This window comes from Notechis scutatus, chromosome Z (genome assembly GCF_049901735.1).
Source record: "Notechis scutatus isolate UNSWTSFEM ecotype Mainland chromosome Z, rNotScu1.2, whole genome shotgun sequence".
NCBI lineage: Eukaryota > Metazoa > Chordata > Lepidosauria > Squamata > Elapidae > Notechis > Notechis scutatus.
In genome coordinates this window covers 28,937,682-28,951,178 of record NC_142025.1, presented here as the reverse complement: position 1 = coordinate 28,951,178, position 13,497 = coordinate 28,937,682, and the positions used below count along the sequence as shown (strand labels likewise).

General features: G+C 36.0%; 1 long non-coding RNA gene across 1 annotated transcript in view; it reads left to right on the top strand.

Annotated features, from left to right (window-relative positions):
• The window catches only part of LOC113415950 (uncharacterized), a 29,125-nt gene extending 26,351 nt beyond the window's left edge, over positions 1 to 2,774 (top strand). Inside the window, exon 3 of the long non-coding RNA XR_015745804.1 lies at positions 723 to 2,774. This is a non-coding gene — a long non-coding RNA (uncharacterized LOC113415950). The remainder of the gene's footprint in view (positions 1 to 722) is intronic.
• The last annotated feature ends 10,723 nt before the right edge of the window (positions 2,775 to 13,497 follow it).

Genomic DNA, 13,497 nt, shown 5'->3' with positions numbered 1-13,497 from the left:
GACTGTCTTGTAAAAAAACTATTGTGTCACAAAAGTATTTAAGTAATCCTTATAAAGTTAGATGTCCTTGGCAGCAGTTTTAGGTGTAGGATAAGGTATAAAAGTATGGATGGGGGCCTATGTGATTTCTCCAGTTACTGAATGTTCAGGGTAACTCAGTAATATTTGGTGTGTGTACCAGTTAGTGTACATAGCATTTTTCCCATAATAGCTTACCAAGGGAGGAAAAACCATTATACTAAAGCACTTTTAAGCCAACCTGTCAATTAACTTTTTGCTTCTGAAGATTGTTGGGGGTTTGAAGGGAGAATAAGGTAAGCATATACTAACTATGATTGTAACTACTTAGATGTATTCTCAATTACATAGTTGAAAAGTTGCAGCTTTGAAATTCTTACATAACCCTCTATTCATGAAATGTAATTATTACTTGGCTCTGTTCAAAAAAACAATATCTTTGGACATGGTAATATCCCTTTCTCAGATAGACTATTATCCTCCAGATGTTTAATATTTCATTTCCCATCACCCATGCCCATAACAGCATGGAATTTTGGGAGCTGTGGTTTAAAAGGACTAAGTATCTCTTAAATACCTACCATCCATGGCTATATCGTTGCTCAACTGATTATTGTGAATATATCACAATTAAAATTTAAAACAGCTAAAAGATGTCTTACCCACTTGAATAATAAAATTGTTTCTCCAATTTTCTTTTTCAGAAAGAAGCAATGAATATAATGGGACTTACTCCTAAGTAAAAGACTTGCTGCCTCAGAACTAAAATGTCAATAGGATCTTCTCTATTTTTTGTTTCTCCTTCCACTGCTGTTCTCACTGCTCATAACATCATTTTATTATCAAAGAATGGTAGAGAAAAGTGGAGCAAAGCTAATAGTCTTTCTCTTGTAGTCTCTCTGGATGTAGTCTTTTCATAAGTGTCTTGAACTTGACCTCTTTTGAACGACACAAAGGTCCAACACACATTTTAAAAAGTTATATTTAAATTTTAATGTTTTTTTTAATTCTGCAAGCTATTTAATAACACACTCTCAAAACACAAAGCATAAATCTTTCAGGATGGTCATAGAATAGAAACTGATGGACAAAGCAGAGAAGCTTAGCAAATGCCCTGAAGCAGCTTTCTTTCTTTTACATAGATACCTACTACAGATGAATGTTCACATGATTTTTAAAAAAGCTTTATTATGATTTAATCATCATGGTGCTGATACTAAAAATATAATTTAGTAAAGAATGGAGTTTGCTTTTTTAATACCCCACCCCTCATTATAAAAATGTTCTTTGTAGTGAGGCAATGGGGGCATTAGAAAGATTTACAGTAACAATATAAGTGACTATAATGAACTTGGGAACAAGGGAGTATTGTTATGATAGAGATCTTCTAGCATTTCTATCAGCACAAATATTGAGGGACCCAATCTCCTTTCTGTGTATCTGTATATTAATATTAACATGAACAGTAATTACAGGTACTTGGGATAAAGTTTATTTATGAGAACATAATACTTAAAGGTAAGAGCTGTAAAAATTAAAGACATCTACCTTTAACAAAACCATTATCAACCATGGTTTTTCTGCAATATTTCAATTATGTTTATTCATGATATCTCAGCATCTTCATATTCCACTAATAATATTAATATTAATTTTGCAAACTTTATTTCAGCTCCTAATATAGCCAAGCTTGGGGACTTGTCCTTATTTATTGAAGGACAGAGCTGGCCACTTCATCATTTGTGTAACTAAAAACCTCTCAAATCCTGCTGGTACAGCATTGATCCTTTGCAAGTCTTATTAAATGAAAAGTTGGTAACCTACATTGAAGGTTTTGTTTCCTACCCTCCAAGTTTTACCTTAAAAAATTTACATCTTGCTGTTTTATCTTTTTAAGTAGAAGAATCTGTTCCTACATGTCAGTGTTTCAGTGCAGCCACGAACAAAATCATCACCAAGCTTTGATTTAAAAAAAAGGATAAGCAAGGATAATATCCAGATAGCATTTTTACAATACCATATGAGAATTTTCCAGTTAATACTTCAAATTCAGATAGCCTCAGAAAATACCATAAGATCAAATGGTTATCTGATTATCTACAGACTGCCCCATTCTCACCTGTTAATTGTTTCAGACAAGCAAATGATGGAAGCAACTCTGATAAAATTTGACCAGTTTTTAAGAGTTATCATGGCATATGTGACCAGAATTTGTGAAAATTTTAAAGGATGGATTCATCGTGAACACACTGCAATCACTAAGTATTTCCATCTTAGATATCCATTACTAGGAGAATTATTTATGCATTTATTTTATCATTTGGGCTTATATATAACTCTAAAGGCTTGAAATGGCTTCCAATTAACATAAACTAAATCTAGAATATCAATAGTATAATCAATACAACAAGAACATTTTAATGTATCACTCATTTGAGCAGCAGACCTTTAGTCATCTCCTTATGCTGTTCTGCAAAGCCATGATTCCACAATTATTTGAAAATAGGAGGTTCTGGGAATTGTAATCTACAGATCTTAAAGTTGTTAAGGTTGAGAAACACTGGTTTAAGGGCGGGGTAGGGGGCGTTGCTGAAAATACTTGAATATGTGTTCTCTGTCAATGACATTTCTTCAGGCTTGGAAATGTCAACAAGTCCTCAGTAGATATCATTGGGCAGACAGGATATCATGCTAGAAAAACAATTGTTCTCATGTTGGATTTTTCTAAATATTAAAAAGAACAGGGAATATATATCAAAATATTTATCATCAAGAGACAAGTTATTTCTACAAGAGTAATCTATGAGAATTTCTTTGCTATAACACATTGTTCATGGAATACGTTCTATTGTTTATGGGCTATTGTTCTCCTGATCTTAAAGATTTATTGGCAGCCTGTAAATTTATTAATGGTTGGTAAATCTTGGCTTCTATGTAGGGGTGGGATTCAAATTTCTTAACAACCAGTTCTGTGAGTGTGGCCTAATTTGTGGGTGTAGCTTAGCCATGTGACGGGGTGGGCATGGCTTGTATGTAAATATAAATATTTATGTAAATATTGATTTTTTTTATAAAAAAGAGCAACTTTTACCCAAAAACAGGCAGGCAAATTGAGTTGCTCACAGAATTACAGATTCACTTAGAGATCTATCTTTCTACAATCAGCTACCTGAGTCTGTCACATAAAATTTGCTAGCAAGCAAACTCACAAAATTAACTCACAACACACCATGTGTAAATATTGATTTTTTTTATTTAAAAAAGAGCAACTTTTACCCAAAAGTAGGCAAAGCAGGCAGGCAGATTGAGTTGCTCACAGGATCACAGATTCACTTAGAGATCTAGCTATCTGCAATTGGATACCTGAGTCTGCACTGAAAAAGTAGAAACTTCAGTCCTAAGGAAGGTTCGGCTCTCCTTTAGATTAGCTAGAAAGCAAGAAATCCAAGGATTTCCTGCTTTCTAGCTAATCTAAATCTCCCGGCAGAGCAGAACAGCTGATGGTTGGGGGAAGGAAAAATAGCAACTTACCAAAGTTGGATGGCTCTCATGCAAGTTGGATGGCTCTCATGCCAGGTAAGGAGTGAGTGGGCGGGGAGGGGTGGGGCCAGACACTGGAGCGATTTGCTGGTTCTTCGAAATGTGGACAATCAACATGCGTGTGTGCAGCGTTTGCAATAAATCATCAGCTATGCCACCTGGACAGCTGACAAGCGTTATGCGTGGATGCGCAGTATTTGAAAATCTTGTTTCCTGCTTTTTCAACCTTAGCTATGCCGCGCAAAGCAGCTGAGGAGGGAAAAGCAGGGAATAAAGGACAGCCTAGAGCCCGGGCAGGTGGTGGGCCAAACACCGAACCGGTTCAGTGTCAGCTGCTCTTCGCAGCTACCGGTTCTATAGAACTGGGCCGAACCGGTAGCATCCCACCCCTGCTTCTATGAGAGCAGCATAGTAGCCTAATAGTGAAGGTGCTTGCCTACCACTTAGAAGTTTGACAGTTCAATCCTGGGTAGACGCAGATGTTTTTTTCCTAGGGTGGAAAGAAAAAATATCTGCATAGACTTGATAAATCTCCATACTCTTCTAGATGTATCTTACTTTACAAGAGATTTGAAAGAATTCCTTTTCACATTTTGGTTTTAAAAGCATGCTTCTTTTTAACCTAAAACATAATAGTGAAAGCTTTTTTTGTGTGTGCCATTGTTTTGAGAATAGGTTATCACACAGAATATGTGTGTGGCAGCAAAATCCTCTTAATATCAGAATAAGATATTTTTAATTCTACAAAGTCTGAGAGGAAAAATGCATTATTTTGACATTGGGCTTAAAAACCCAATCTAATGATACATGCTGATCTGTCAGTTTTATCATTTTGTTTAATACCGAATTTGCTAATATAGAATATCCAAATATTGTTTAACATGTAAAGTTTGTACACATAGAGCAGGTGTGAGAAGGTACATGAGAAATTGCAATGAGTAAGGGGTATAGCCCTTCCTCTTCCACTTGTGGAAATAATTGGAATGGAAGAAATGCATCATGCTTTTTTTATTCTAAAAGTCAAAATAATCTACTTCAGCTACAGTTTCTTAACAGAATTAATTTTATTTAAATTTCAACACACTGAATTAATTTTGCTGTTCATTCCTCAGGCTGTAAAGTTATTCATAATATTTTTCTTGACTCAGTCTTTTTGGTGGTTTCTTTACATCAATGGACATCATACAATGTGTAATATATCTTGCTAGTGGGCTCACTTTCAAGTATTTCCCCTCAAGGTTACTACTATTGTAGCATTATTTGCAGTGATAATTCAAATTTAAAAAGGTGCGAAAAGAGGGTGTGGCTCTCCACAATTACCCTAAAGTTATTTTCAAGAGTAATTTTCTGCACTTTCTAATTTGCTTCAAACGGTTTAGACTGGCATGAAAAAGTCCTTTTTTTAATCTCTTAAATGTTGGGATAACTGATCTCAGTATCCAGCCCCTTGGAGATTGCTGAATCATTACCTAAAAGAGAAACATTGTGCAATTGAATAATGTTGAAAAAGTTCTAAAAATACGAAGTGATTATTATAATTTAGCTTCTGTTCTTGATGCTGAAGAATGATATACAATGGAAATTTAATTTTGGGCCAAAGCCAAGTTCAAATCTCGTTTTGTAATTCTCCCTATAAACCACTTAGTCCAACAAATGCTAAATTTGTGTCTTAGTGTTTTACAATAATGAAAACTGCACATTATTAGTTGTATCCCAGACTGTATAAAGACATATTTCAGGGAAAAAATGTCTGTATTGACTCTAATCAGGTTAATGTTTATCTTCTATTTACAGTGAAGTATAGTAATCTGATCTCTATTCAAAGTAATGGGAAATGGGGAAAAATGAGTATTGGACCTAAACATTACCAGGCCATATACTTAGAAAGCAGCTAACCAACAGCTAACCATTACCTGTGGCTCATGGGCTGTGAGTTGGTCAAATGTCTTACAAAGATAAGCACAATTTGGAAGTTGAAATAGAAAGCAAACATCCAAAGAAACATGTAAAACAGAGGTGGTATTTAGCAGGTTCTGACCAGTTCTGGAGAACTAGTAGCAGAAATTTTGAGTAGTTTGGAGAACCGGCAAATACCACCTCTGACTGGTCCCACTCCCATCTATTCTCTGCCTCCTGAGTCCCAGCTTATCGGCTGGGTCTTTTGTTGCCCTGCACAGGAGAACGGAGCTGGAAAGCAGGTTAGTGGGGTGGGGAGGGAATAGGATTTTGCAGTACCCTTCCCCTGCCATGCCTACCAAGCCACACCCACAGAACCAGTAGTAAAAAATTTTGAATCGCATCACTGATATAAAAACATTTTTACTACATGTCAACCTTTGTTACTGATAAGAGTATTATTACTTTAAATAGACTGTCATATAGTTTGCAAAGTAATTGGTAGTTGGTTTTAACTTTTAATAGTTCAGCTAGTTTGTATTTTTAAAATAAGGGTTGATGCTGGAAACAAAAATAAACTTCCACAGGTTTTCATATTTTTATATGGGTTAGATCAGCTTTTGTAAATCTCTGGCATCAGGGGAATGCCAAGATATTTTCAAAATTATAACCAACATTATACAGTATTTAAAGGTATCAGTATGTATTTGCAAATCTGGGTTTACTAACATTTTCTCCAAATGTTCCTTTTTCCACTGAGATATTGTCATATCAGAGTTGTTTTCAAGTCTACTTTGTCAAAGAACCAAGCAAACAAACAACCTTTGAAAGGACTTTTACAGGGGAAAATGTAATAAAGTGTTAAATGTTATTCACTTGCTTATACTTTTTCCCTTTTAGTTGCTATCACAGTGCCTACATTAGTCCTGAAAGACAAACGGTAATGTGAAATTTATATTGTTCTTTTGTAATAAACATACAATTCCATTTTAAGGTTATGTAAATGTACCATACCAATATTGTCAATTGAAAGAACATCTGAGATATCTTAAATCTTTGAGCAGTAGATATCTTTGGAGATAAAAAGTAACATTATAATGCATTAATGACAATGTTAACATTGTGACTCATACACTAAACTGAGACCCCTATCAATTTTGTGTGTTAGTAATTATCCTTTTCAAGTGTACTATTTCTAAACTCTGCTTTCTTTTACTCCAATTTCTGTGACCATGAATACCTTAGTCCTCACTTTTTGAGAATTCACCTAAGGTTTTTCTCTTAAAATTATTTTAATTTTCTAAAAGTAATGGGTTCTTTCAGATTGCTATTAGCCATATTTTATAGATGGATGGTGTGAGCTAAGAAGGAATGCATTTCCACATTATATTTTTTTCACTTATGTAACAAAACTAGTTGTTGAAGTTTTGGACTGGAACTGAATAAATCCAAGATTAGATCTTCATTTGAATAAGGAATCCTGGATAACTGTTTGAAATAGGCTATGATATAGTGATTAATCCAAAATTATAAGCAAAAATGATGTAAAAATAACAGTCAATAAAATAAATATTAAAACATTCAAAAGATTTTTGTCTTTTATTGATGTTTATTTTAGATATTCTTATGTTACCTCTCAAAGTGGATGGATAAATAAAAACATACAAACAATATTAAACAAATAAAAACAAGCTATGATACAATTCTACTCAATAATATCAAACCCATGATGCTCACTTTTCTTCCCTCAAAAATTCCTGTTTAATCTCTGGGTAAGGCTTACCTTTAAATCTTTAAATCTCTTCTCTTCTTCCTCTCTGTTTTTAAAGTACATGACATAGTACTTTTGCTTTGTAACTTCTCTGCAGTAACAACGTTAACCATCAAGAATTATTTTACATGCAGTAAAGCAGTAAGAACCTGAAAAGTATGAGAAACGGCACATAACAAATGTTTCCAGATATTGACATTTTTCATTAGAAAATGTGACCAACATTAGATACACACACACACGTCTTGATTGGCTGGTAACATTATGTTTCCTGTATTGGGGGCTTTTAGTGCGGCTTGGCTTTGGGTGAATTGCCAGCTATCATTTATTAGGAAGCTAGGTTTGATAGTTTCACTATGCAAGGAGAGTGGATAAATTTCTGCAGCAAACCATGGCAAGATTATAAGGCTACCCACACTTCTGCATTTGACACAACTGTCATCCTCTCAAAGCCTCACTAAAAGCCCCCAACACACGAAGCACAATGTTGCCAGCCAATCAAGACAAAAAAACACTACAAAACAGACAGAAGATATTAGAAACACCAATCAAGCAGAACACAGCAAACTCCAATAAACAAAGACCAAGACTCCCAACTAATCAGGATGAAGAAAAAACCATTCTAACACAGCAGTAGGCTAGCACCAAATTTAAAACAGAAATGGCTGTGAAAGCCTGATACACAGACAAACCCAATACACCAGCCTGATGATGGCAGATGAGATTCTGCCGAAACGTCACTACAACTTTAAAAGCACAACTATAATAACGTGGGAAAATACCTGAACAAAGCTGAATACCATACATATAGATACCCGTGAAAACTTAAGAAATATATATATATATGTATGTATGTATATGTATATGTATATGGTATTCAGTTTTGCTCGGGTATTTTCCCACATCATTGTAGTTGTGCTTTTAAAGTTGTAGCAACGTTTCGGCAGAATCTCATCTGCCATCATCAGGTTTCTGTATTGTGTTCGTCTGTGAGTCAGACTTTTACAGTTGTTTCAGTTCAAATTTGGAGCTAGCCTATTGCTAGATATATATATATATATAAAACCCCAGCCACAGAATTATCAGAGAAGCCATAGAGATTGAAAAAAGACCTGAAAGCGTGAATAGAAGAGATGATTCCACCAGACTGTCAATTATTTGGAAGCCTGCACTCACAAACAAAAAAATCTCCACACCACAAGCCAGGCAAACACCTGGGCACAAACAGATCCCCCCTGATACCTCCAGCTCAAACACACCCCAGCCAAGCACCCAGATGAAACCTAGCTTCCTAACAAATGATAGCCGTCCATTTACTCAGAGCCAAGCTGCACTAAAAGCCTCCAATACAGGAACACAATGTTGCCAGCCAATCAAGACAAAAAAAGCCACAAAACAGACAGAAGGTATTAGAAACACCAATCAAGCAGAACACAGCAAACTCCAAGACCAATAAACACAGACCAAGACTCCCAACCAATCAGGATGAAGAAAAAACCATTCTGGCACAGCAGTAGGCTAGCCCCAAATTTAAAACTGAAACAACTGTAAAAGTCTGACTCACAGACGAACACAATACAGAAGCCTGATGATGGCAGATGAGATTCTGCCGAAACGTTGCTACAACTTTAAAAGCACAACTATAATGACGTGGGAAAATACCTGAACAAAGCTGAATACCATACATGTAAGTACCCGCGAAAACAAGATTATTATACAAGATTCATATAATAAACACCAACACATATAATAAACACCAACACATTTTCGTTCCCCGCCCCCCAAAAAAGACATTTGTAAGAAAGAAATATCTCTACTGTAATTGAGGGACTCGCTCGGGATGTCATGTCTTTTTGTTGGAATTTTCTGAGCAACTTACTAAGCGGTCATAGTTTATTGAGAATGACTAATTAGTTTCATAAATGAAAATAGAAATTTGTGATACTGAATAGTGGTATTAATTTAAGCAATAATGAATTTTCAGATTAACTTTGTTCCACCATTTTTATTCAGTGCTTGGTTAGCATATTATTTATAGGTCTTTCAGGATATAAACATATAGAAATGCTCTTAATCTTATACCCAAGTTTTCATGAATGCAAGCTTATGTCTTCTACTAACTAATTTATGCACAACATAACAACACAAAATTCTTTTGCATTTAATAGCAAGTATTAATCCATCTGTTGTTAATCTCTATTCAGAACTTAAATATAGGATTCATGTCTCAAGGGAAGTCCTCATATTTTGATGCCAACAGTTCCATGTTCAAATCTTGGTATTCCTAAATACAGTTGGAAAATTCTTCCTTGAAACCTTACAGTTAATCAGCGTCAAAAATACTTAGCCAATAGATCATTAATAGATTATTATACATAACTCAGCAACAAGCAATGTTATCTTCAGATGTTGTCCATCCTGAAAGGGATAGGATGGAAAAATTCAATAATGAGCCATGGGAATTTACTGAGGATTGCTCAGTGAAATTACGTATGCTACTTTCATGTGTCCCATCATCCCAGATGTTGAACTCCTGAATGGTATACTGGGTATACTGAGAATCGATCTACTCTTCCAGATTTGAAAATTATTACTAACATTGCTATCAATAATTTGCTGAAATTGTCTTGCAATTTTTCAAAAGTTTTTTCTTCTTCTTTAACAGTGGAGATTCTCTAAAACTTGAAAAATGTTTCAGAATTTTTGTTGAGCTTTTGGTGAACTCATCTTTCTTCTGTCTCAAACCTTTCATCTACTCAGAAGCTTTTGGATTCCCATGCTTCCTAAGTTGAAAAAGCTCAATTGAAATTTTATTGAAGAATAAAAAGCCAAGGAAATTGCAGCCTGCTGGAAAGAGAATTCTCTAAAAAGTCACATATTTCTTGATAATCTCTTAAGTAAACAGGAGCAAGAGCAGTTTATTTCATCCTTGGGGCTTACAGTGGGGGATTCTATCCAAGGCTAACACATTGTGTGCTAGCCAATGAGTGGTTGGGCTGAACAGTTTCTTGGAGAAGAAGCTCACTCATTCTGTATGTCAGCCAGTGGTGAGACTTAACCAATAAGATCATTTTGTAAGTAACATTTATTTTGCAAATCCAATGTTTTTCTTTCTGAAATTTCTTTAGCGTTTCATTCAGATTCTCTTGAGTATTCCATTTTTAAAATAAAAATTTAATGTCTAATTCTTCAGGACTCCACCTGCATTGGGCTCCTACTGTTTGTGGGTCAAAGAAAATGAGACTTAAGAGAAAACCTGCAGGAAAAAAGTTTGGCATGGCTAACATCAATTGATGAAAAATTATTATAAAATACATACAGAGAGGAAAGTGAAAAGTGAAAGAAAAAAAAAGCTAACAATGGTGCCAGGATTCATAATTACAGTACCTGTCTCTTAATAGAAATTTATCCTCCCCTGAGAACGGTAAGTTTTGTTTACCTTTAGGTACATGATGAACAAAGAAGTATAAGCTTTGTTCATAGGACCTCCGGGTATAATTTTAAGAAAACCTGTTAACAACCCCCTTCTTTTGCCAAAAGAAAAATTCATATTAAGCTACTGTATGAACATGCAATCAAAAAATTAACTGTAACTCGGTCGACTACATGAAAAAAATGGCAGAACAAACCATAATATTTCTGTGATATTATAAAACATTACATTATCTTAAAAATCTCTAGTTTCAATCACTAGAATATCTGGAATGTATCCAGTCTTAAACATATCCAAATATATATTCCTCCCTTGATTACTTCCTTCTTGTATTGCCTGTCTTGAATGCTATAGTGGCAGAATGCCAAATACAGGAAATTCTATTTCTGGTCATTATAATTGTAAGGAAGCATATAAAGAATACCGATAGCTTGGGAAAGTAATATATTCCAGACTTTGACATTTCAGACTGGCAACTGACACATTTAAGGGACTGAAACTGGATTGGGAAAAGGGATACTTGAAATGCAAATCATAGCTCCATAAATACTAGGGGAAGTTTTATATCTAGAAATACCTATGTGGCATCTGAAACTTATGATTTTCTAATTTGTTCAAGATTGGCACTGTGTTTTTTATTCCTGGCCCTAAAGAATCTTGGAGTGATCATTTCTGCTTTTCTGGCTTCCAACTACTTCACACCTCAGACCTTTCATTGCAGATTTCCCTCATGGCAATCTGTCTACCTTATGATGTTGCTAAATCAACTATGTTTACTTTTTATATACATTAAGAGAATATAATCATCAATAGAAATATGATGTATATCTAGTGGATACTTTTCTTTCACATTCGTAAACTGGATTATTCATATAGAGCAGGGGTGTCAACTCATTTCATTGAGGGTTGCAAGAGGGAAGACCTTAAACATGCACATGCATGCACAAACACACACACACACACACACACACACAGGGTTTGGAGAGGTGAGCTGAAAGTCAAGCAGAGGTCCATCAGGCACAGAGTCAACAATGGGAAGGGGATGAAATTGAGAAACCTCTGCCAATTAAAAAAAACCTGTGGAGCTTCCCTTTTTGTCCACCTTCCCTTCCATTGCCACCATGCCTGATGCTGAAAGGGCAGTTCTACTTCTGTCCCCTCCCCCTGCAATGCCAGAACACCACTGCTGTTTGCTTTCCACATCCCCCCAGAGCCCATACGATCTACCACCCATTACACGCTGGCAGGCAGAAGCCTCATAAGTTCCATGCCCTCTTCTTCCAATCCTTCCTTCATGCTCAGGTAGGGATGAGGGAAGGGAGAGAGATTGGTGACATGGCTTTCCCACATGGGGGTGGTGTGGTCCCAGTGAAAGGCCAGCAAGTGGGGCATGGAGGCGCCAGTGCTGATCTGCAACCTGGTGGCAGCCATCCAGCCCAGACCGTGGCCAGCCTTAGATCCATGGTACTGCCTCAGCCCTGCCCTTGGGCATGTGTACAGGAGACACCAAGCATGTGAAGGCTGGTATCCTGGGTGAAGGGAAGCACTGAGCACGGATCTAAGGCTGTCCATGGTCTGGCCCAGATGGCCACCATCAGGTTGTAGATCAGATGGCCACCAGTCAGCCTGCGGGGTGGTCCTTCACTATTTCCAGGGCAGACCTGCAGGCTTTGAGTTTGACACTCCTAATGTAGAGCATATTTGCCCACACTGAATGATGTTGTCTGAATCAACAATTATAATCCAGGTATAAGTGCTGAAATTGATGCAGGCCAGACTGAAACATTAAAGAGACATAGAAGATATGTCTCTGACTCTTAAAACAGATGGACTACTCTCAATACCATGGTAAGAGCCTGCACTCCTGCACTCCAACTCTAAAATTAAACAGTGGAGCCTGCACTCCAACTCTAAAATTAAACAGTGGCCACTGATGATCATATAACTCCATATGCTGTTAAATTATTCACTAATGCTTTGTTCCAATATCATAAACAAGTGGAAAGAAGGTGGACCAATTCATTCAGACAATAAGCCAGCTAAATATGGCCGAATCTTATAACCAGTGGATACCCTACCTACCTTGTCTAAGATTCAGCAGCCATATTCTACCAAGGTTAATGGAAATTCTGATAAATGTATGTTACTCAGTAAATTATAGCTCTCCCTAAAATTGAAGCATTTTTTCATGGATTTATAATTTATAATTATGGTTTATAATTGACAAAGGGAGTTACAAAATGCCCAATCCCTCTTCTTAGTCAGAACAGTCCAGATTTAGACATATACAGCAATTTGTGTGATACTTCTATCCTATCCTAAGGGCTAACTTCAATGAAGTGTCTGATCTGACTGCAACCATGATATTCATCTCCTCCAACAGGCTAACTCTCCTTGCAAGAATATATTGCTAATTTAAAATTGTTAGTTTGATGTAAGCTGGAATGAAAGAGATTTAAACTTTAAAGAGATATCATCAAATGAAATGTGGGACAAACTCATTTGTCAGGGAATCCCAAAGACTTCAAATTTACTGAAGTTTTGATGAAAGACTTTTTGGTATGGTATAGCAGGAAAGGAAGACATTACTATATTCTTCTACCATCTCATGTCTCTTATCATTTATCATAAACTATAGAAATTGAATCCCTACAGCTAGAAGCTAGCAGAGTTGTCCTATTTGCAAAAGAAAAGTTGAAGTGATGTACATATGTCATCCTTTGCAGGTGGACCAAATAGAAAAAGATGACCTAATTCTAATTTACTGTAAAGTTACTTTGAAACTCTAAAAGTACAATTCTGCTGCTGTCACCTTTACAGCCCAATGAGTTAGGGAGGC